This window comes from Trachypithecus francoisi, unplaced genomic scaffold (genome assembly GCF_009764315.1).
Source record: "Trachypithecus francoisi isolate TF-2019V2 unplaced genomic scaffold, Tfra_2.0 Lachesis_group3, whole genome shotgun sequence".
Classification (NCBI taxonomy): Eukaryota; Metazoa; Chordata; class Mammalia; order Primates; family Cercopithecidae; genus Trachypithecus; species Trachypithecus francoisi.
The window spans coordinates 18,866,015-18,891,227 of record NW_022681468.1 but is presented as its reverse complement, the minus strand read 5'-3'; the positions used below and the strand labels follow the sequence as shown (position 1 = coordinate 18,891,227).

At 37.7% G+C, this 25,213-nt stretch overlaps 1 long non-coding RNA gene across 2 annotated transcripts; it reads right to left on the bottom strand.

The window, feature by feature from the left end:
• Nucleotides 1-1,711: 1,711 nt before the first annotated feature.
• On the bottom strand, nucleotides 1,712-20,330 carry LOC117071574. 2 transcript variants are annotated; one of them, XR_004432360.1, is made up of 4 exons: nucleotides 20,143-20,330; nucleotides 19,359-19,594; nucleotides 3,149-3,295; nucleotides 1,712-2,455 (listed from the first exon to the last, which is right to left on the bottom strand). It is a non-coding gene; the product is annotated as an uncharacterized LOC117071574 (long non-coding RNA). The 2 variants fall into 2 exon arrangements; XR_004432359.1 differs by lacking the exon at nucleotides 20,143-20,330 and having other exon boundaries at nucleotides 19,359-19,947.
• Nucleotides 20,331-25,213: the final 4,883 nt, after the last annotated feature.

Genomic DNA, 25,213 nt, shown 5'->3' with positions numbered 1-25,213 from the left:
TGAGCGGAATAGTTTTTCTCATATCGACTAAAGATTCAAAGTATGTCTATATATCAGGAAAGTCATTTAACATTCATGTTAACATTCACAAATGTTAGGCTGCTTCAAACATATTCTACCATAGATTTCGTAAACATAAAATGTGTATGAAGGAAATCAAATAAACAAACTTCTTCACTCTCAGTTTTTTAACAAATGGTCTGGGATCATGTTAACTCCTCCTGGTCTCTGCTTCCTGCAGGGTGGTCTGCCACTGATCAAATGAAACTATTCCCCAGCTAAGTCAGACAACAGGAAAGCATTTGTTTAATTAACTGGCGTTCAATGCAATTCAATGGGTTATTTCTTAAACACCTACTATGTGTCAAATCCTGTCCTAGGCCTAGGTGGATGCAAACGTAGGTAAGATTTAACATGGCTCTGACATAGGTGCAGCGAAGAGTCCTAGGACCCTGAAGGGAAAGATTAATTTCTTGTGATTGTAATTAAAGGAAAAAACACTTCCTAAAGATTCGTACATAAGAGCTAAACTTAGAAAGAAAGAAGGGTGGGAGTGAGGTCTCAGAAGAAACAACTGACACCTTGATCTCAGACTTCTAACCTCCAGAACATTGAGAAAATATGTTTCTAATGTTTAAACCACCCAGTCTGTACCACTTTGTCATGGCAGCCTAGCAAACTAAGACAAGACATAACTCTCCAACATTAGTAAAGGAGTGTCAAATGCATCACTGTTGATCCTCACATTAACCCTGCAAAGCACGTATTACTATGTATATTTAAGGAAACTGAGGCTCATCGGATAAGTAACTTGCCCAAAGTCACACATCTACAAGTAGCAGAAAGATACATGGAGAGCGGGGAGCATACTGCACATATTTTTGTCTACCATTTTTTATTTAGTTGTTTTATCATGGACATTTCCCATATCACCAAAAATTGAAGTATGTCAATTTAGGTTTGCCTATCTCAACTTTGAATAAGCTGCCTAGGGAATCTATGTAAGGGAGGAACATCTTGAAAACTAACATTGGAAAAAATGAAAATGAAACACAACTTGTTAAAACCAGCAAGGAATTTAGTGATCACCCAAGAAGGCCAAACACTATGACAGGTGACAACAAGGCTATGGCACATGTTGGATCCTAGAAAGGCTGTCCTAGTTTATGTGAATATTCTGGGAAGGACTTTCTCATCTTCCTTGACCCCAAGAACGATGGAGGGCTGAACAGGTGGGTGGATGCCTCTCTAGCTCTGAGTCTCCTAGAGAAACGAGGATGATGCTACTAGTGTTCACCTCACAGTGTATTAAAGGAGGGAAAGACTTAAAGTGGTTTACAGTGAGGTTTGGGAAACATTAGCAATGATTTCTGTGATTTAGAAGATAAAAATAAAAAATTATATTCTTGCCTTTTATATATAGATTATCCCGTTTATTCTTGATAATCATTTTCAGAATGACACGGATCATCATTGCAAGACCGTAAGTGTATATCCAGTATCACGGAAGAAGAAAGAGAGGAAAATTGATGTATTCATTACCTCTAGAAGCTTACTATCTGGTTGGGGATATGATAAATCTTAGAAACAAAAATTGGAAAGAAAAAAGATAAGAATTGCTTAAAGTAGCCTCCAATTGTTTTTAAAAGACCTAATAAGAGTTTATGTGAAAATACTTTGTAAATTTTGCAGCACTGTAACAGGTTCTTACTACTACATATTTTTAAAATACTGATTTTTTTCTGTGTTTCAGGCACTATTTTGTAATTGTTAGTAACTAGTACATGTAAGTTACATAGCAGAGTTGAAACTGAATGAGTAGTTGCCTAGGAGACCTAAAATAAGGACGCAACTCACGAGGGTTGGAGGTTGCCCTCCGTCACACTGCCACAAACATTTTTTAACAGCACCCTGGCTTACGGACAAAGTGGACACGGCACAGGTTTAAACTCAGGGCTGGGGTTGGAATCTGAGCTCCACTACTTAGTAGTTATTTGACCTAAGTTAAGTCATAAAAATGCCATTGATGATAATAGACCTTGAAGCGCTCTTAAAAGATTTCATGATAATGCCTATAGAGTACCTGGCCCATAGTCAGGGCACTATAAATGGAAAATCGTATTACTCTTAGGAGCTATTATTAGTTTTCCAGGGCTGCCATAACAAAGTTCCACAAACTGGATGGCTTAAAAGAAGAGAAATTTATTTCTCACAGTTCTGGAGGCTAGCCATCCAAAATCAAGAAAATCAAGATGTCAGCAGCGTTGGTTCTTTCTGAGGGCCCCCAGGGAGCGTCTGTTCCATGCCTCTCCTAGCTTCTGGTGATGGTTGGCAATTATTGGTGTTCCTTGCTTGTGGAAGCATCACTCCAGGTTCTGTCTTCTTCTTCATATGCTGTTTTCCTTGTGCCTCTGGGTCTTCACAGAGCCATCTTATCTCTGTTTCTCTCCTTTTCCTATAAGGGCACCATTTGTATGGATTAAAGGTCTACTCTACTCCAATATGGCTTCCTCTTAACTAATTATACCTGCAATAACCGTATTTCCAAATAAGATCACATTCTATAGTATTGGGGGCTGGACTTGAACATATCTTTATGGTGGCGGGGGGCCACAAGCCAACCCATAACAACTACTTAAGTTCAGCTTCTAGTCCCACAAACTAGCCGAGTGACCTTGAATGAGGCGGTGCCTCCGATACTCAGTATACTCAGTATCATCATTTATAAATTAAGACACTAGTATCTCTTCACAGAATCTCCCATTGAGTCAAAACAGACTATATGAGTGCTTTGTAAACTACAGAACATTACATAATTTAATTATAAGCATTTCTATAAGAATACAAAGTATTTTGATGCCTATTTTATTCTTAGCTCAGCTCCTATATCCCCTCTGCATCATTCATTGCCCCACAGTTCCTTGCTTGCCTTCAACAACCTCAAATAGGATATTTTTAAAATTATTTGTTCTCTTAACTCTAAGTGAACTAAATTATGCCTGTGTATTATTGGGCTGGGGCAATTGAGTTACCTGACCATTTCCATGAAGTCACAGTGCTAACCTAATGCAATGTGACAGCTTTTTCCTGTAGCACATTCTTAAAATTTGATTATTCTGAGTAAGAAAATATTCACTGAGAGACTCACCAAGATTGCACCAGGCCTGTTTAGTATCCATATGTAAAGGTTAAGCTCCAGGAGTGAGAGCCAGAGGGCAGCTGAGTTGCCATCAATCATCTTTCTCAGGCTCCAAATTGAGCAGAATTAATGTGTACCTGCTTCTGTAACCTTCCTCTGCAGAATTAGACCATGAATAATAAAATCCACGATTAGTCATAAATTGGAAGAGATGGGTTTTTTTTACTGCAATAAAACAATTGAAAAGTAAATAGGCCTTTTATACTTTCATAAAACAGGCACATTAGAGCATACGAAATAGCCTTCACTCGAGTTCTTCATTACACTGATAATGACTGCATATTGCCAGTATGTGCCCTCTTAGTGAATAATTTTTTAAGGGGAAAAAACAGAGTACATAGGCATTTGGTTCATTCTCATTAAGTTCTGTACTGAAAAATGTAACCTCTCTTTTCTATTTTCAGATGATGTGTATCATAAATTATTACCCATCCCATGTTTCCACCTTCAAGAGACCTCCAAACAATCACCATACCACAGTGAACATTCAGTAACAAAGATTCAGCCAGGGTTTTCACCAGCCTGAATGGCAGTGATTCCAATGAGGAAAATAGAGAGAGGAGAGTTCAGAGCCACCTAGGATGGCTCTTGCAAGACACAAAATCAAGGCAGCAGCAACATGGCTGGGCATTCCTCCTCCATGACTCTCCCTTCACCAGTGGAAAACCCAGGATAACTGCAATCACTGCAGGCCATCTGGCCTTAAGTTCCACCATTAGTAGCCCTCCATGGGACCTTCTTAAGGAAGCATGTCAACTCAGGTAAGGGATGTAAGGGGATGGATGACCTTTTAGACCAAAGTTGGAGCAAAAAACACCAGATGTTCCGGTGCACTGCTCCTAAGAGATGGTTCTGAAGACCAGTTGGAGAGGTCAAAATACTGGACAGAATCTCAGCAACGTGGAACCCCAAACTAAGTGACAGTCACAGACAACTCTTCCCCAGAGAAAAGAAGCACAGACATGGTTTGTGGTAGGCAGAATTATAAAGATGAATTCTCATCTCCCTGTCAGGTTACCAACATGGTAAATTACCAGATTACCTGGTTATTTATTCAAACACTAATATAGTTATTGCCTTGACGGAACCATACAGATACAATTAAAATCCCAAGTACCAAATAAATTGACCTTAAGACAAAGACTAAGTAAATCACATGAGCCCTCTACAAGCAGAGAGTTCTTCTCCAGCTGGTAGCAGAAGTCAGGGATTTGAAGCATAAGAAGTATTCAACGCATTATTGCTGGCCTGAAAATGGAAGGGGCCACATAATGAGGGAAATTGGTGGCCTCTAGAAGCAGGGAGCAGTCCCCTGCTGACAGACAGCAAGCCAAGACCTCAGTTCTACAACTGCAAGACACTCAATTCTGCTAAGGACAAAAATGAGCTTGGAAGTGGACTCTGAGCTTCAGGTGAGAACACAGCCAAACAACACCTTGATTTCAGCTTAAACGAAGAATGCAACCACTCCATGCCAGAATTCTGACCTGTAGAATTTGAGGTAATAAATAGATGTTTTAATAGCTTCATTGATATACATACTTCACTTACTATAAAATTCATTATTTTAAAGTGTACAATTCAGCGGTTTTCAGTATATCCACAAAATGCAACCATTATCACCACTATCTGATTTCAGGATTGCTTTTTCTTTTTCTTTTTTTTTTAACCCCATAAAGAAAATCCAAACCAATTAGCAATCTTTCTTCCTTCTCCCTGCTCCCAGCCCCGGAAAACCACTAAATTACTCTCTGCTTCCATGGATATGCCTATTCTGGATATTTTATATAAATTAAATCATCCAATATGTGGCCTTTTGTATTTGGCTGCTTGCACTTAGCATAATGTTTTCAAAATTCATCCATGTTGTAGCATTTCTCAGTATTTCATTCCTTGTATAGCTGAATAATATACCACACAAATATATCACATTTTGTTTGTCCATTCACCATTTAATAGATGCTTAGGTTTTTCCTTTTTTTTTTTTTTTTTTTTTTTTGAGAAGTAGTCTTGCTCTGTCGCCCAGGCTGGAGTGCAGTGGCGCGATCTCGACTCACTGCAAGCTCCGCCTCCCGGGTTCACGCCATTCTCCCGGCTCAGCCTCCGGAGTAGCTGGGACTACAGGCGCCCGCCACCTCGCCCGGCTAGTTTTTTGTATTTTTTTAGTAGAGACGGGGTTTCACCGTGTTAGCCAGGATGGTCTCCATCTCCTGACCTCGTGATCCGCCCGTCTCGGCCTCCCGAAGTGCTGGGATTACAGGCTTGAGCCACCGCGCCCGGCCCCATTTTTTAACTATTATAAATAATATTGCTTTTAACATTTGCGTACAAGTTTCTCTGTAGGCACAGGTTTTCATTTATCATGGATATAAACCTAGAGTGAAATTGCTGGGTCAAATAGCAGCTCTATGTTTAACAATTTGAGGAACAGCCAAACTGTTTTTTGAAATGGCTGCATTATTTTACAATTCTGTCAACAATGTATGAGGGTTCCAATTTCCTGACATCCTTGTCAACACTTGTTAATGTCTGTCTTTTGTATTTTAGGCATTCTAGTGGGTATGTCATAATATTGCATTGTGATTTTGATTTGCATTTCCCTAATGGCTAATGTCGTACATCTTTTATATGTGCTTATTGGCCATTTGTTTATCTTCTTTAGAGAAATGTTCTGTTCAAATACTTTGCCCAAGTTTTAACTGGACTAATTATCTTTTTATTGTTGATCTGTAAGAATTCTACGTATATTCTAGAGTAGTTGTTCATCAGAAATACAATTTGCAAATATTTTCTCTCATTGTATAGGCTGTCTTTTCATTTTCTTGATAGTGTTCTTTGAAGCAAAAAAGGTTTTTTATTTTCTTGAACCCCAATTTATCTATTTTTTTCTTTTGCTGTTTGTGCTTTTGGTTTTATAGCTAAGAAACCATTGCTTAAATCATGGTCACAAAGATTTACACCTTTGTTTTCTCCTAAGAGTTTCGCAGCTTTCTTGATTTTTTTTTTTTTTTTTTTTTTTTTGATAGAGACAGGCTCTCACTATGTTGGCCAGGCTGTTCTCGAACTCCTGGCCTCAAGTGATCGTCCCACCTCAGCCTCCCAAAGTGCTGGGATTACAGGCATGACCCACCACACCCATCCAAGTTTTACAGCTTTAGATGTTGCATTTAGATCTTTGATCCATTTTGACTTAATTTTTATATATGGTGTGAGGTAGAGGTTCAGTTTTATTCTTTTGCCTGTAGATATCCAGTTGTTTTAAGCCACAATGAGATACCACTTCACACCTACTAGGATGGCTACAATAAAAAAAGGCAATAACAAATATTGATAAGAATTTGGAGAAATTGGAATCATTCAATTTGCTAATAAGATGTAAATTAGAGGAACCACTTTAGAAAACATTTTGGCAGCTCCTCAAAATGGGTATATACACAGGAATGGAATTGTTGAGTCAAACAGTAATTTTAAACATAAAATTACAGTAAAAAAAAGTAATTTTAAACATAAAATTACAGTTTGACTCAACAATTCCACTGCTAGATATATATCCAAGAGAAATGTAAACAAAGGTTTACACAAAAGCTTGTATAAAAATGTTAATAGCAGTATTAATTATAATAGCCAAAAAGTGGAAACAAGCTAAATGTTCTTTGACTGATGAATGGATAAAGAAAATGTGGTATATCTATATGATGGAATATCACTCTACCCTTCAAAGAAACAAAATACTGAATCATACTACAGTATGGATGAACTTACAACATTATGCTAAGTGAAAGAAGCCAGACACAAGGGCCACATATTGTGTGATTCCATTTGTATGAAATGTTCAGAAAAGGCAAATCCATAGAGACAGAAAGTAAATTAGTGATTGCCTAGTGTGAGGTGCAGAAAAATGTGGATATTGGAGGGTGATAACTAAGGGGTGCAGGGTTTCTTTAGGGGGGGTGATGAAAATGTTCTAAAGTTAATTGTGGTGATTATGGTTATACAGAGCTGTGAATATACTAAAGACCATTAAATTGTATACTTAAAATGGTTGCATTGTGTGGTATAAGAGTTATAATTCAATAGAATAGTAGAAAAAAACTGGTGATGGAAAGCATTTGCCTGCAGACTATAGTTTTTCTACTCCTGGTATAGGAGAACAAGAACAGGGAGGCCACTCAGATTGTTTTAATTGCCTTTGTACTAAGAGGAAAAATAAGACCTATGTCAGGCACATGGGTAGCTGGTTCTGCATAAAGGCTTAAGACAAAACCCAAGCAAATAAAAATGAGTTTGTATTTTTGTGATGAACCTTTTTGTGTATGTTTAACTCATGTGAGGCAGAGGCAGAGTCCCTATACATGATTTCTAGATACTGGCCGTAAAACTTTCTTTCTCATCATTACTAATAGGACAATCAGACAGCATATAGTTACAACCAGTTTTTTAATTCAATCTGGCAATCTCTGTAGTTTTTTTTTTTTTGGAGACGGAGTCTCGCTCTGTCATTCAGGCTGGAGTGCAGTGGCCGGATCTCGGCTCACTGCAAGCTCCGTCTCCTGGGTTTACGCCATTCTCCTGCCTCAGCCTCTCGAGTAGCTGGGACTACAGGCACCCGCCACCTCGCCCGGCTAGTTTGTTTGTTTTTTTTTTTTTTGAGACGGAGTCTCGCTCTGTCGCCCAGGCTGGAGTGCTGTGGCCGGATCTCGGCTCACTGCAAGCTCCGCCTCCCGGTTCACGCCATTCTCCTGCCTCAGCCTCCCGAGCAGCTGGGACTACAGGCGCCCACCACCTCGCCCGGCTAGTTTTTTGTATTTTTTAGTAGAGACGGGGTTTCACCGTGTTAGCCAGGATGGTCTCGATCTCCTGACCTCGTGATCCACCCGACTCGGCCTCCCAAAGTGCTGGGATTACAGGCTTGAGCCACCGCGCCCGGCCAATCTCTGTAGTTTAATTCAAGTTTTTAATAAAATTTATACTTAAGGCCAGGTGCGGTGGCTCACACTTGTAATCCTAGTACTTTGGGAGGCCGAGGTGCATGGATCACGAGGTCAGGAGTTCAAGATCAGCCCGGTCAAGACAGTGAAACCCTGTCTCTACTAAAAATACAAAAATTAGCTGGGTGTGGTTGCAGGCGCCTGTAATTCCAGCTACTCAGGAGGCTGAGGCAGGAGAATCACTTGAACCTGGGAGGCGGAGGTGGCAGTGAGCCAAAATTGCGCCACTGCATTCCAGCTTGGGCGACAGAGCTAGACTCTGTCTCAAAAAAAAAAAAAAAAAATTATAGTTAATGTAATTTTTAATATACTTTTGTTTTAAACCATCTAGTTATTTATCCTATTATTCTTGTGTTTTAAACCACCATATTTCCACCGAGTTTTTATTTAATCTATTTTTTCTTCTATTTTCCTCTTTTTCTGCCTTCATTTGGATGATGATTTTATGTTTAATGTTAGCTTATTAATGACTATACTTTGTATTATTTTAAGTGGTTGCTCTAGGGCTTAAAATACATATATTTGACTTAACATCGTCTATCTCCATATATTACTTTAACTACTTCATGTATATTGTAACAAGTTTACAAGGGTATAATTCCATTTTCTTTCTCCCGTCCTTTGTCCTAATATGTATACTTCTATATGTGTTATAAATTCCAGAACACATTGTTATTATTGTTGTTTCAAGCAGTGAATTTTTTAAAAAATTTTAAATGAGGACAAAAGTCTGTTATACGTACCAGTATATTTACCTCTTCCAACATTCTTCAATTATTTGCATAGAGCCAAATTTCTTCCATTATTTCCCTCCTGCAAAAGACCTTTTCAAAACCTTCTTACATTGGAAACTTGCTGGTAGTGAATTCTTCAAGCTCCATTTTTATATTAAAAATTCCTTTTTAAAATCATTTTTATATTATTACATGTTATTGAATTATCACTTAACAGTATTTTGTTTTGTTTTTGTTTTGTTTCCTGCACCCGTTTCTCATGAAGTAAAAATGTTGCTCAATTTTCTTTTGATTTACCTAGTTTCTGATTTAAAGTCTGGCATCAACCTTATCTGGTTTGTAATGTTTGGTTTTCTCTGACTGCTTATAAAATTCCCTTTATTAATGATTTTCATCAATTTGATTACAATGTGGTGGTTCTTCAGTCTGGTTCTTTTATATGTATTCTGTTTGGGATTCATTTATCTGTTTGGATTGCTTTATAAATTTCATTTCTTATGGAAAATGTTCATTTACTATTTCTTCTCATTTTTTTTTACCTTGGGACTCTAATGACACATATTTTAGACCATTTAGTGATTTTATACAGAAAAGTCATGCTCTGTTTATTCTGTTTTAAGTATTTTTTCTCATTGTACTTCTTTTTGGATAGTTCCTATTGCTGTACCTTTGGGTTCACTTATTTTTTTATGGTATCTACTCTGCTGCTAATCTCATCCAGAGTCTTTATTTCTATTACATTTTTCATAGCTAGAAATTCTATTTGAATCTTCTTATAACTTCCCTTTCTCTCCTCATTGTGTTTATGCTTTACTCACTTTTCTTAAATCAATGAATGGGGCATGTTTATAAGCTGGTTTAATTTTTTGTTAATTTTATATTTTGTATCATTTCTAGGTCTGTTTTACAGACTAGGTTTTTTCCCTTGTTATGGGCCATGTTTTCCTCTTCTGAAAATACTTAGTGATTTTTGATTAGTTGATCCACATAAATTTTAGATTTTGAGGTGTGATATTTTGTTTTATTGCTTAATATTGTATTGGACCTTATTCTGGTTTGCACTTACTTTAAATCAATCTGATCTTTTTCAGAGTTGCTGTCATGCAATGTTAAGGTTAATCCAGAGTAGCCACTGTTTTAGAGCTAATTCATCCCACTACTAATAATACACCCTTCTGAGGATTCTATCCAATGTCCCATGTATTATGATATCTTTCCATTCTCAGTCATAGTAACATAAGATTTTCTTCACTATGTGTGAATTCTAGAAATTAGTGTTTTCCAGTGTTTTTTTTCTTGGCCTAGTGTAATTTTCTCTACACTTAGGTGCAGATTAACACTCAACCAAAGATACAAGGGGACATCTCTACAGATCTCTGGAGCTCTCTACTGATCTTCCTCATCTCCAAGTTCTAGCCTCATTGGATTCCCAAATTCTTAGCCCTGTCTCCTTCACTCAGCAAGACAACCAGGATTTGGGTTTGAGTTCCTCCATCCCGTGCTGCAATCTAGAAACTGTATCTAGAAATTAAACTGAAATGATTATAGGACTTACTCTATTTGTTTCTTTTTTCTCTTTTTTCTTGGAAGTTCAAGTCCAGTGCTGCCTGTTTCCCATTGTCATAAATTATTGTGTCATAGAGTTTGTCTTCATTTTTAGTTGTTTGAAGTGGGAGGCTAAATTAAATCTGTTACCCCGTCATGACTGGAAGCAGGAGTCCAGTTTTGCCTGTTTTTGAACTTTATAGAAATGGATCTTTGCAGTATGTTTTCTTTTGCCTCTGGCTTTTCTTACTAAACATGATGTTTGTGAGTGCTAACCATGTTGTTTCAGGCGGCATTAGTACATTCATTTTTACTGCTGTTTTGTATTAACAGTTCAACAAATATTTATTATCTTTTGCTATGTGTGCTAGGAACTGTGTCAAGTTCTAAGGATACAAGTTTTATCAAGATAGGCATAATTCTCACTCTCAAGAAATGTATAATCTAGTGCAGGATTCAGCAATCTATAGCTCATGGGCCAAATGCAGCCTACTACCTGTTTATTCAGTAAAGTTTTATAGGAACACAGCCACAGTCATTCATTAATGTATTGTCTATGGCTGCTTTCATGCTACAGTGACAGAATTGAATAGTTGTAACAGGAACAATATGGCTCACAAAGTCAAATATACTTACTTTCTGGCTGTAAAAAGAAAAAGTTTGCTACCTGTATTACTGTGTTTTCATGCTGCTCATAAAGACATCCTTGAGACTGGGCAATTTTCAAAAGAAAGAGATTTATTGCACTTGCAGTTCCACATGACTGGGGAAGCCACACAATCATGGTGCAAGGTGAAAGGCATGTCTCACATGGCAGCAAATAGGAGAAGAGAGCTTGTGCAGGGAAAGTCCCGTTTTTAATATAACCATCAGATCTCGTGAGACTTGTTCACTATCACAAGAACAGCATAGGAAAGCCCTCCCTCTGTGATTCAATTACCTCTCACCGAGTCTTTCCCACAACACATGGGAATTCAAGATGAGATTTGGCAGGGTACATAGCCAAACCATATCACTACCCGTTATCTAATAAATAATATTAGTAACTTCTTGCTATAATAGAGTGCAAATATGGACAGACACTGTGGCTTAGAAAGAATAAATTACTTACTTAAAATTCTTGTAACTTAAACCTAGATCTGTCCAGCAGTGTGCTGGTAACTGTTCTGCAAAAAATTGTGTATATTATGCATTGTATCTTTATTACAAATTATAAAAGATAGGTATACCATAATTTATAAATAATGAAAGTACAATATTCTTTTTAACAGCTTTATACAGCACTTCTTTTGCTGTATCCCATCGGTTTCTGCAAGTTGTGTTTTGATTTTCACTTGTTTCCAGAAATTTGTTTATTTCTTCCTTAGTTTCTTCCTTGACCCGAAGGTTATTCAGGAGCATGTTGTTCACTTTCTATGTATTTGTACAGTTTCCAAAGTTTCTTTTGTTATTGTTTTCTAGTTTTATCCCTCTGGGGTCTGAAAAGATATTTGATGTATTTCATGTTCTAAAATTTGTTGAGAATTGTTTTGTATCCTAACATGTGGTCTATTCTGGAGAATGTTCCATGTGCTGATGAGAATAAAGTGTATTCTATAGCTGTTAAACGAAATGTTCTCTAAACGTCTATTAGGTCCATTTGGTCTAACATGCACTCTAAATCAACCATTTCTTTGTTAATGTTCTGTCTACATGATTTGTCCAGTGCTGAAGATGGGTTGTTGAAATTGCCAACAGTTATTATATTGGAGTCTATCTCTTTCTTTGTATCTAGTAATATTTGCTTTATATGTCTGGGTGCTCCCACATTGGGTGCATATATGTTTAGAATATCTTCTTGCTGAAGTGATCCTCTTGTCATTATATAATGACATTCTTTGTCTCTTTTTATGGTTTTTGACTTAAAGTCTGTTTTATCTGATTTAACTACTGCTTGCTTTTGGTTTTCATTTGCATGAAATATCTTTTTCCATCCCTTTCCTTTTAGTTTATATGCGTACTTACAAGTGAAATGAGTTTCTTGTTTGGGTCATTCTTTTATTTATTCCAGTCTATATATTTTAAGAGGAAAGTTTAATCCATTTATATTTAAAGTTAGTATTGATATGTGAGAGCTTATTCCTGTAATTTTATCAATTGATTTCTGGTTGTTTTGTATATTCTTTATGCCTTTCCTTATCTCTTGTCATTATGGTTTGCTGATACTCTATAGTTGTAACATTTAAGTTTTTTTCTCCTCCTTGCTTGTGTGTTTGCCCTACTGGTGGTTTTTATATTTTTGTATGTTTTCATGATGATAGTTATCATTCTTTTGCTTCTAATATAGAACTTTCTTAAGCATTTCTTGTACATCCAGGCTAGCAGTGATGAATTCCCTCAGCTTTTGCTTGTCTGGAAAATACTTTATTTCTCTTTCGTTTATGACATATAACTTTGCTGGGTAGTGTCCTTGGCTGACAATTTTTCCCTTTTAACAGTTTGAATATATCATCTCATTCTCTCCTGGCCTGTAAGGTTTCTGTGGAGAAATTCACTATTAGTCTGATAGGAGTTTTCTTTAATAAGTGACTAAAGCTTTTCTCTTGCTATTTTTTAGAATTTTCTCTTTGTCTTTAACTTTTGACAGTTTGACTATAATGTGCTGTGGAGAAGACCTTTTGGAATTGTATCTAATTAAAGAACTTTGGGCCTCCTGTATCTGGATGTCTAAATCTCCTGCTAGACTTGAGAAGTTTTCATCTATTATTTCGTTATGTAGTTTTCCTAACCCTTTAGTTTCCACTTCAGTCTCTGGGTCACCAAAAATTTGAATCTTTATTTGCTTTATAGTGTCCCATATGTCACATAGGGTTTGCTTGTTATTTTTTAATCTTTTTTTATTGTTTTTGTCTGACTGGGTTATTACAAAAGATCTGTCTTCAAGCCTTTGAGTGTACTTTTATTTTATTCAATGCATTCTTCAGTTCCAGAATCTGTTTGGTTCTTTTTTGATGTCTATCTCATTGACAAACATCTCATTCATATCTTGAATTGCTTTTCTGATTTCTTGGTATTATTCTTTAGTACTTTGTTGTATCTCACTGAAATTCTTTAGTACCCATTTTGAATTATTTGTTTTCTGGGATTTTATACATTTATTTTTTATCAGGATGTTACTGGAGAATTATTGTGCTCCTTTGGAGGTGTCATATTTCTTTGCTTTTTCATGTTCCTGTGTCCTTACATTGATATCTACACATGTTGTATAACAGTCCCTTCTAATTTTTGAATTTGCTTTCGTAGAGAAGAACATTTTCCTGGAGATGTATCTGTGGTACTGGTTGGGTAGGACACTTTGGCTTTGATTCTGAATGTGTACAGCAGTGCAGTATTTGTTTGATTTCTCCAGCTATAAATAGCATTAGTGGTGGCTGTTATTTCCTTGGTAACTTAAGGTACAGTTGTTAGTAGAGGCTATAGTGAAATTTTGTTGAGGACTGGGATGCCAAGTCAGATAGTCTTTGAGCTTCACTAGTGGCAACAGTGGACTGAGCATGGCTATTCTTGGGACCCAGGGTGGCATACACTAGCAATGGTGTTAGTGGTCCCAGGCAGGCCCATTCTTGGGTCTCCAGGTGTCTTGCTCAGGTGCCAGGAATGGCAGTGTTGGGCCAAGTAGTTGAGTGGTTTATCAAGCCCCTGGGCAGTGGGCATACTATGGGAAATGGCAGTAGCAGTGGTGGTACAACCCTCTGGGACCCAACCAATCTGTGCCATTGTTATGATGACTGCAACAGACTGGGCAGGCCAGTCCCCAAACACACAGGTAGTGGTTACTGGTTACTGGTTACTATGGCAGTAACCATAAACAATAAATAAATAACATATGGTTATTTATTTAACATAACCTAAACAATAAATAAATAACATAGCATAATAAATAAATAACATAACATAAACAATAAATAAATAAAAGGAAGTGACTGTGTTCCAGTAAGTAAGACTTCATTTACAACAACAGGTGGCAGGTCTGCAGGCTACAGTTTGCCAATCCCTGGTCTAGACAATCAACAAAATAAACCAAGACCTAACTTTTAATGTTTACCAATTTCTGGGATGTAAATACTCCCATCAATGCTACAAGGATTTCAAGCTATCAACATGACATCACTGAAAACAGAATTATCAAGAGAGGCACAGTAGCAAACCACTATATGGCATTCTCATCATACTGATATGAGGGATATAAATAACTTCAACAACAAAAATAATAGAAAATTGAGAGAAAACAACTACGAAACAATAAGTTTATAGTATTTCTGACTTTTGTTTTTAATGTAATTTATTTAATTATAAGTTTATGTAGTTTGATTTTTCTAATGCTGTGTTTAACAACTAGCTCTCAAAGTTCCTGAAAATTTAGCAATCAGCTCTAGTAGCTGATACAGAACAGTGCTAGCACATTACTGGATCTGTCTGATTCCACAAACTGAGGTTTTAACTACTGATGTAATTAAGAACTAAAACATGAGGAAAAAAAACGTGCAAAAGGTCACATAAGCCTTCAATCTTGCCTTTTCCCTCCTCATACAAGATCTGACTCCATCAGTGATTCTCCCTCTGTCCCTGGACAGTTTTGCATTGCTGGTTCCTCCTTCCCTGGTTTCTTACCCTCTAGCCACGCACATTTTCAAAGCTACCCCACACTAGAACATTTCCCTAATATCTCTTAAATTCAATCTTCCCTCTCTATTTCAATCTAGATAGAGTCCTCGTCTTGTTCCAAAATTATTTCAATGAGTTCTCAATTGACATCAGGTTTCAGCTCTCCAATCCATCTTCCATACTGCACTACTGCCTTCTGAAGATATTCTATTCCCTGATTGCTAAGCACCTGCTTTAAAAACAAACAAACAAAACAAAAAATGAAACCCTCAAGCTCCCCAATATTTATGATGTTGATTCGCTATTCTCTATCCTGGCATTCAGAGTCCTTCAGGATGCACGTCCAATCACCTTTACCACGATAATTTTTGAAACTTAATTTCAAGCCAGATCCACCTAACAGTCTAAGACAGGTGATTCTCTCTATTCTACAAGGTCCCAAGGGGTCGCAGGTATCCTCCATCTTGTTGCTCAGTCATCTTCTAAGGGTATGATCAAAGCTTTTCTATGATCCAAACTTGTTTGCTACCATGTCTGCCTTCCAACTGACAAGAAGGAGAAAATGAGGGCATAGAGAACAAGTAATTTCCTTGAATGGAGGTGACACAGAAATTGTACATATTCCTCTCATCCACATTTTATTGGGACATCTTATTCACATAGTCACATCTAACTTCAAGTGAAGCTAAGAAATACAACCTCCATCTGTGCATGCATTGCTCTTCCAAAATTCAAGGATGGGAAAGTGGCATGGTATTCTATTAATGAAAGGAAGATAAAATAATCAAGTATTGAAAGTATAGTACTTAAGATATGAAATCCGTGGAATATATAAGGTATCTATCTTCCTGCATCATTATTGATTATCTGTGTTCTAGCTATTCTCTCTAAAGATAATGTATAAGGAAAAAGAAAATTTTTCTCTATTTCCATTGAGCTCATAGAAGTTTTGATTGTATAATACCAAATAACATTTTAAGTGGTTGAAGATATTGTACTTTCTAGTTCATAACAAAAAATCGCATATAATTCTCTAATTAATTTACCTGAGATTGTTATGAAATCCACTGTCAACTACAATATTCAGACTAAATGTTCTCAGTAATTCAACAACATGGTTTTCGGGAGTAACTTTAAAATTGTAACCTAAAATATCTAATACATGTTGATTATATATATATAACTACTTGATGCGAATTCCTTATTTATTTACGAGAATTTGATGAGCACCTACAAGATGACAGTTACTCTAAGTGATGTGAAGGAAACAGATGACTAAGACATGCCCTCTCTCCTTTCAATTGCCACTTCTAATTCCCTAGTCCAGGCCCTGGGCACTCATACCAGGAAGACTGCAATTGCCTTCCAATTTGGGTGTCTGAGGTTGCTGCACAAGTAATTGCAGTTTGCAGTTTTTGCCATTACTTTTAATGTCAAAAACTGCAATAACTTTTGCACCAACCTAATAACACCACTTCTTACTCTCTTTATCTCACCCTGTATGCAATCTGGTCAATATTCCTAAAATACAACTTTCGTATATCACCTCCATGTTCAAATACTTTAATGTCTCCCTATGTTACAATAAAGCACAAATGTCTTAGCCTGGCATTCAAAGTCCTCAACAGTGAAGCTCCTTTCCAATCTCATCTCCCACTTCATGCATTTTGATTCCAACTAGTCCTTGATCATAAATATGTCTTTGGAATTGGTGCCACCTTCCTTCCGATCATCTCCTTGCCTGGAGTACAGTACTCTGCAGACAAAGAATCCTCCCCATCCTTCTAGGTCAAAGCTTTATTCAAGCTTCTCATCTTACCTTGCCTGTCTATAAGGATCTCTCTAGCTTCTGACTTCCTGTCATTTGATCCCTACTATCATCTGTGCTATGCATGGAAAAATTAGCTTGGACTATTAACTGTATCAACTGTATTAGTCAGGACTCTGTTGAAAATACAACTCAAGCAAGCTTTGACAAAGAAGAATGCTATTTGTCACAGGAATACTGGGTAATTTGTTTTACTAAAGGATTCAATACTCAAATGGCAAGGTCGTGGTGAAGCTTCAAAAACAATTTAAACTGAGTATTTCCTGGGCTCTTCTCTATATCTTGTCTGTGCTTCTTATGGATGGGCTTGGTTTCCTGTCAAAGCAGATGGCTTCCTCCATGTGCCAGGAAATAGGGCATCCAGCAACTGTTGAATACCCCACCTAGTAATGTCTCCTTCGCCCAGACTAGGAAAACAAAGTTATTTTTGTATATTTCCAGCTGGAAAAATCCTGGGGAAGGCTTCAAATTGGCCTGACAAAGGTCAAATCTCCATTCCTGAATCACTCAGCTGCAGCCAAAGGAGCAGTGTTATTCAGTATACATGTGCCACTGATAAACCATCTCCTATAGAGTAAGAGTTGTTCCCAGAGTAAAAGGATTATTTATGAATGAGACACTAATTCCAAAGTGTGTCTTGTACATTCTAACCCTTGTTTTCCTAGCATTAAATGCATGTTCACACACACACACACACACACACACACACACACACACAGGCACACTGATTTCAGGAGACCTGAGTGCCATTGCTTTAAATGAGGAGGTCAGAGCTCTCACTGAAGTGCGTGCAAATACAAATACATCCTCTGGAGCTGAGGTAGTTATCAGGATGTTCCACAATGCCCCAGTGCCATTCCTGTGATGCCATGTGTCACTTTCCTCAGATCCCTGAGAACACAGCCACTGCTGCACACTCCTGCTTCCTCAATCTCTGTGCCCCTACTCCTATAAAGCTCTAGGACCTTATCCCAAGAGCCTTACTGGGATCATGACTGTCTTTGATTTCATGCTATCCAGAGCTGCTGGATAACCCTCATTTCATCTCCAGGTCTGATTTCCAAGCTGCCCATGCCCTGTGAGACTGATCTGGATGGACTGAAGAACAGCATTGCCTTTCCTTCTAGCTTCTAGTTTATTACAGTTAATGGGGGAAGCCTGCAGAAGACCAGATAAATAAAGAGAAGTCAAGTCAGAGTATCTGTTCCCCAGCTCCCTTCCCATGGGATTGCCATAGGCTGACTGCATTTGTTGACTGAAGGACGCAGTTCGTTTCTGTCCACAAAACCTCACTCTCTTCAAGTTCCACTAACCTGTCATAGTTCTATTCTCCGTTTCCCAACTCTTGTCTTGGGTCATGCTATGCAACAAAGCTAGAATAATATAGTAGCTTTTGGCAATTCCGCTCAAGGTGGTAGGGGAATCAAAGACTCTTTGACCATAATTCATTGGAATTATTAAAAGAGGAGGTTCATGTTGGCAATGTCAAAGGGCTGCTTATCTTATAGTTCTACCCAAAGGACCTGAAGAGCTCACTTCCTGCTTCACAACCAATCACCATCACCATTTCATTCTCATCCAGAGGAGAATCAAGTAGAACTGAATGACTAGCCTGTGACTGAGAAGAAGACAAGGTAGTTTCCTGGAACTGAGGAGACTGGTAAGGGAGCAGCAGGGGTATAAAGATGAGGGTGATTTTCCCAATACACTTCAAAGGGAATGAAGATCAGAGACTGCCTATTGGACTGAGTACATAGGACTCAGGACCATGGAGGAGCCTGGGATGAATTTTATAGAACAGGAACCACTTGAAAATCTTCCCTCTCAGCATAGACCAGGAATAGACTCAAGAATGAGACTTGAACCTAAAGTGCTCTTTCGAACATTTTTCTGAACTCTTGTGTTATGATTGACCTGCAAGGAGTTGAGGCTGTTTAGTAATGTAGTATTCCAATTCTCCTTTCCATTGTGAAGGACCTAAAGCTCAGTTAAATAATGTTGAGTCCAGGGTTAGTGGACTCGTTTCCCAGAGCTGTGGCCACTAACCTTACAGAAAAGTAGCCCATCCCTGATATTTTTAGCCCATTAAAAAATAAATAAGGGACTTCTAAAATTAATCTCTTTGCATTTTGCTTCATTTCAATTGAATGCTACTAGAGTCATTACATTGATGACTCAGGAGGCCCACAGTGTGACTGAAACATGGACAGTTGTGTTTTCCTCTGTAAAGACCACTTTCCCAGGTGGAATAAAATAGAAAGTTAACAAACCAACAAACCAGTTGCAGAAGTGACTCTTTCTTGAAAGCAAAGAGGCATATATTCATTTTTCTATTGCTGCTGCAATAAATTACCACCAATTCAGTGGCTTAACACCACACAAATTTATTATCTCACAAGTCTGTCGTTCAGAAAACTCACTGTTCTGTAGGACAGGCTTGGCTGGCTTCTTTCCTCCCAATCTCAAGGCCAAAATCAAGGCACTGCCTGGCTTTGGCTCTTCTGTGGAGGCTCTGGGAGAGAACACGCTGCCAGGCCCATGCAGGTTGTTGGCAGAGTTCGGCTCCTTTCAGCAGTGGCACTGAGGTTCCCACTTCCTTCCTGGCTGTCAGTCAGAGGTTGTTATCTGCTCCAAGAGCCTTGATTCTGGATGCTGTCTTCATATTTAAAGCCAACAACAGTGAGTAAAATGCTTCTTATGCTTCAACCCCTTCTATCTTCTGATACATCCTCTGTCCCAAGCTAGGGAAAGTTCATTTCTTTTAAAGGCTCATGGGATAAGTTTGGGCCCACCTGAATAATCAAAGATAGTCCCCCTATTTTAAGGTTCATAACCTTAATTACATCAGCAAAATCCCCTTTACCATGTAATGTAACATATTCAGTTTCCAGGGATTAGAGCATGGACATATTTGGGGGTCATCCTGCCCGCTGCAAAAGACATTGAAGCCAGATTATGGCCAAGTGCAGAGCTTAGACCAACTGATGCCATTTTTGCATGTGATTTTTTTTTTTTTTTTTTTTTTTTTAGTTATCTTGTTTAATTCAGTGTACTTGGAAAATGCTATGAAAATAAATTGTTTCAATATACTTTTTCTAATTACATATGTAAATATATGATATACCAATATACATGTAGAGTATATATATAGTCAAAACCTTGGAGCTACATATTTAGCTCACTCAGTTTATAAAAAAAATTTACCACATAGCCTCGTTAGCAAAGCCAGCACTCCTTCTCAAGATAATCAATCAGCTAAATCAGTCTATCAGAAAAAAAGACACTGAGTTAATTTTTTATCCAAAAAAAATGAATTCTAAAATCTACTGGGAAAGGCATGAATCATATAACTTTATAATACCATAATATAAATTGCTAGAAGTTGTTAGGATTAAAATGATATTGATCTAATATAATTAGTTACACATTATAATTATAAAAATCATTCATTATAATTTTTGTAAGTTTTAAAATTGAGAATATATCTATTTTCTGCTTTTCATTAATTAACTTGTAATGGTGTAACATTTAATATGTGGTTAAAATGATAAGTTCTTTACTAAAGGAGGCCTAGAATGAAAGAGAAGGTACTCATTGTTAGGCTGGTATGCATGTGTGTACTAAATGTGGATGTTTGACTTTGGGGAATGTTGTAGGGGGAATTACCTTGATGCAATGGTACCCTCCAAGTATGCTGTCAAGAAGCTATCTCAAAGGTCACGGAACAGAAAGGCTCACCAACCAAATTTAAATACTTGAATCACATGAGCTATTTAATCAATTTAAAATATAACAAGAGGCAAGGGAAAGAGATGGGTTAAGTTAATACACTTAGGATAGGGTATAAGAACGTTGAACCAGGGTCAGCTTCTCCATGAGGCACCACAGACACAATGCCCAGGGACCATCCATCTTTAGGAGCCCACAAAACTGTTTTAATTTTTTTTAAGTCAGAAAGAAAGAATGAATGTAATCTACCCCAGATTATACTAGCCTTCATACTAATTCAGTAGTAAATATTTTTAATATTTCTTCATGCAGGAAGAGCCCCAGAAAGGCTAAAGTGCCTAGAACCCAGACAAGACATCCCCATACAGACAAGGATTGGAACACCACACTTTCCAAAGTTTGGGGATCACACAGTGTTCACATAGTGTCTTTTCCTGCTTCAATCTCCCCCATGGGTGGTGAGGTTATGAAGACCAGAGCTGAGGTTTGAACAGGGGGTTTAGGCCTGGTGCAGTGGCTCATATCTACCACTTTGGGAGGCTGAGGCAGGAGGATCGCTTGAGAGCAGAAATGTGAGACCAGTCTGGGCAACATGGTGAAACCCCATCTCTAAAAAAAAAAAAAAGAAGAAGAGTGAACAGAAAGTACCTGGAGCCAAAACAAACACCAGCTCATCTGAGAGACTCAGGATAAAGTGTGCCTGGCCACAGCTAATGCTTGGGAATCAGTCAGCTAACCAGCTTTAGGCTTCGACTGAATTTCTTAGGCAGAGCACATGTGGGGCCAAAATAAGGCCATACTGGGAGTCACCAGTGGATGGACAATTTAAGTATGACTTAGTTGTCAGCCCAGAAGTGGCAGCATCATATTTTAAGACTTGGTCTTTCCATGTCTTTGTATCTGTAAGTAAATCTCTTGTTTTTTCCATCACACATTCCATTTCTTCTGTTTAACTAGAGATAGGATCTTGCTATTTGGCCCAGGCTAGTCTTGAACTCCTGGTCTCAAACAATTCATATCTTACAGGTTACCTACTATCTATTATATTTAATAGATGCTTATGGATTCTGCCTGTGTCTCACAAGATATTTTTTGGCCTTTATTTATTCTAAACATGTCCTGTGAATGTTGCCTGTATCCCATAAGCTACTAGCTTATTAGAAAAATTAAATAAGAATAATGTATGAGATTAAGAAATTTCACCATTTACTTCATTAAATGTAATCAAACCTGTTTTATGTAAACAAAGAGAAAGTTATATACCATAAAAAACTGTACTTCATTAATTTTTCCTCATGCTTTCATGTCTTTATTTTATAACAAAAAGTAGAAAATATTAAACATTTTATAAGGCGAAATTAGGTGAGCATTGTAATTTAAATATGCTTATTATTATAAAGTATATTTAAACTAAAAGGAATGACATACAAAAACATATTTATCCATAGGCTTTATCCAAGGTAACTTGAAAATTTGATAGTCCCTAAAAATACTCTAGTTACACGTTTTAAATTAATCATCACTAACTTATTCTACCTGAGCTGTTAACAGGCGCTTTTCTTTTCGGTTAGTGACTTATTCTAGGGATAAGCATTGGGATGTAGAAAAAAACCAATCTAATGAAATATGTCTGAGGGGAGGGTAGAAAGGTGGAAGCCATTTTTAACTTTCATTATTTCTTATCAATGCTTTTGCTTTTTGCTTTATCTTTGTCAAGAGCTATGGATTTCTTGATAATGGTGGGGGATGAAAGAGTAGGTCATTAAATGAAAGTTAGGCCCATGACTACAGTTAGTATTTCTGACTTCAGAACACACAACAAAAGCCAAAATGTCCCCATTTCTAATGCCATCCTTCATCTTTAAGAGAAATACATTCAAGACAGTAAAAGACAGATTTTGAGAATCTTTCATTTAATCAATTAAACGACCCTTCTTTCAAGTCAGTATTTCAAATTATCTGTGCCCTGGGAGATACAGCCCAGAGCAAGAAGCCATAGTAAGAATTAGAAAGGTGAAATATTTACCTTTCTTAGATGAAGAGGTAGGCTATAGAAAAGGAAAAATGGGAAAAGAGAACTCTGTAATGCCAGGAAAGAAGACCCCAGGGGTCTAAGCACCCCAGTTTGAAAGCAATGGTCTATTCTACACAATTCAACTGATAATTGTCTATTGACATCATAATCATAAAGTATTTTAATCTCATGAGATTTTAAGAATCTTAAATTCAAGGTCCACTTCTTATATTCACTCATTACCCCACTGTGCTCCACATGTAACAGAGGCTCCACAATAACTCTTTGTTGTTTACCCAATTACTCATGCATTTGTCAAGAACCTACAATGAATCAGGTACTGAGATGACAGTTAATCCAAGGAGAATTTACCATCACAGACACTGTGACAAGCAGTGTACTAAACACTGGAGATAATAAACGAAACTGTTTCATTGAGAAGTTGACAGATTAATACCTGTTATTATTTATAGACTCAATACCTGGGTCCCCTTTATTATAAAGTCTCCTTGATTCTGTTCTCACTACCACTTTTATGCTTTATATATTAATTGAGAAGAGGCAAAAGTAAAGCCATTCGTAGAACTTGCAGATCACACACAAAAAGGGATGGGTCAGATTTGGCCCATGAGCATGGTTTGCTGACCCCTGATTTAAGAGAAAGAGGAGAAAAAACAGAGTAAAGTGTTCTACAGCAGCAATGATCTGTACGTGCTGATATACCATGACTAGTTTTACAACATTGTCTGAAAAGTCGGGGAAGCGCAGCAAGTGTGTTTTTGGTTTATTCAAGAAGAAATCATGGACAGGAACATCATTTTTTGAGCCATCTGTTAAAGTCAGAGGGTGTACAGGAAAATGGAACAATGTAGATAAACAAGGTAATGAGTCATTTGACTGTCAGGACTTTTTTATACCTCCAACACAACCAGGCTCATTTCTCTCAACGGGATGGCTGTTCAATGGCTACCATCAAAGCCAGTGTCACAAAATTAACCATTAAAAGCAGTTTCTTTTGTTTTGTTTTTTGGTTTTTTGTTTTTTTTTGAGATGAAGTCTCACTCTCTCACTGAGGCTGGAGTGCAGTGGCGTGGTCTCGGCTCACTACAACCTCCGCCTCCTGGGTTCAAGCGATTCTTCTGCCTCAGCCTCCCAAGTAGCTGGGACTACAGGCGTGTGCCACCATGTCTGGCTAATTTTTGTATTTTTAGTAGAGACAGGGTTTCATCATGTTGGTCAGGCTGGTCTTGAACTCCTGACCTCTAGATCCACCCACCTCGGCCTGCCAAAGTGTTGGGATTACAGGCGTGAGCCACCATGCCTGGCCTGAAAGCAGTTTTATCTAAAATTTTTTCTCCTCTGACATGAAAGAATGTCAGAAGAGAAGGCTGACTATATTAGCTCCAATACAACTACAAAGGATGCTGGGATATGTAGTCTTCCTGTGAGCTGAGAAGAGGAAATCGTATAGTAAACACATAGAATTGTCTCTGACACAACATGCCTTCCTATTTCTTGCATGCTTTTTTCTTGATGCTACACATCTTTCAGTAGCTTCTTGAGAAGGTTAGATAGAGGCAAAATGTGGGGACTCATGTGTCTTAAAATGTCTTTATTCTAGCTTCACATTAACTAATAGCATGTCTGGGTATAAGATTCCTGGCTAGAAATTTTGATTTCCTTTGGAATGTTGTAGAAATTGCCCTAATATATCTAGCTTCCAGTTTTGCTGTTGAGAAGTGTCTCATCATCTGGATTCTTTTGTTGCTGTTCTTCCTCTCTCCTTTCTCCCTGGAAATTTGTAGAAATTTCTCCGTGGTGCCCTAGTAATTTGATATTCCACATAGGTTTTCTCTATATGGATCTATTTTCATTCATTTTTCTGGATAGTGGTGAACCTTTCAATCTGAGAACTCATGCCTTTTCATTTTGGAGATTTTTCTTGAAATTATTCAGTGTATCACATTCTCTCTTTTTGTGTGTGTGTTATTGTCCTTTCTGAATGGCTTTTATTCTTTGGGACTACTTTTATGATTTTTTTTCTCACCTGTATGTTATATGTTTACCATTTTATCCTACTTTCTTTTTTTTTTTTTTTTTTTTTTTTTTTTTTTTTTTGAGGCAGAGTCTCGCTCTGTCGCCCAGACTGGAGTGCAGTGGCGCAATCTCGGCTCACTGCAAGCTCCGCCTCCCGGGTTCACGCCATTCTCCTGCCTCAGCCTCCCGAGTAGCTGGGACTACAAGCGCCCGCCACCTCGCCCGGCTAGTTTTTTGTATTTTTAGTAGAGACGGGGTTTCACCATGTTAGCCAGGATGGTCTCGATCTCCTGACCTCGTGATCCGCCCGTCTCGGCCTCCCAAAGTGCTGGGATTACAGGCTTGAGCCACCGCGCCCGGCCTATCCTACTTTCTAAAGAGGTTTCCTCAATGTTATTTTCTAACCATTTATTGGACATTTTACCATCGAGTTTTTAATTTTTAATTTCCAAGAGCTCTTCTATATTCTCAGAATATTTCCTTTTATGGAGGCCT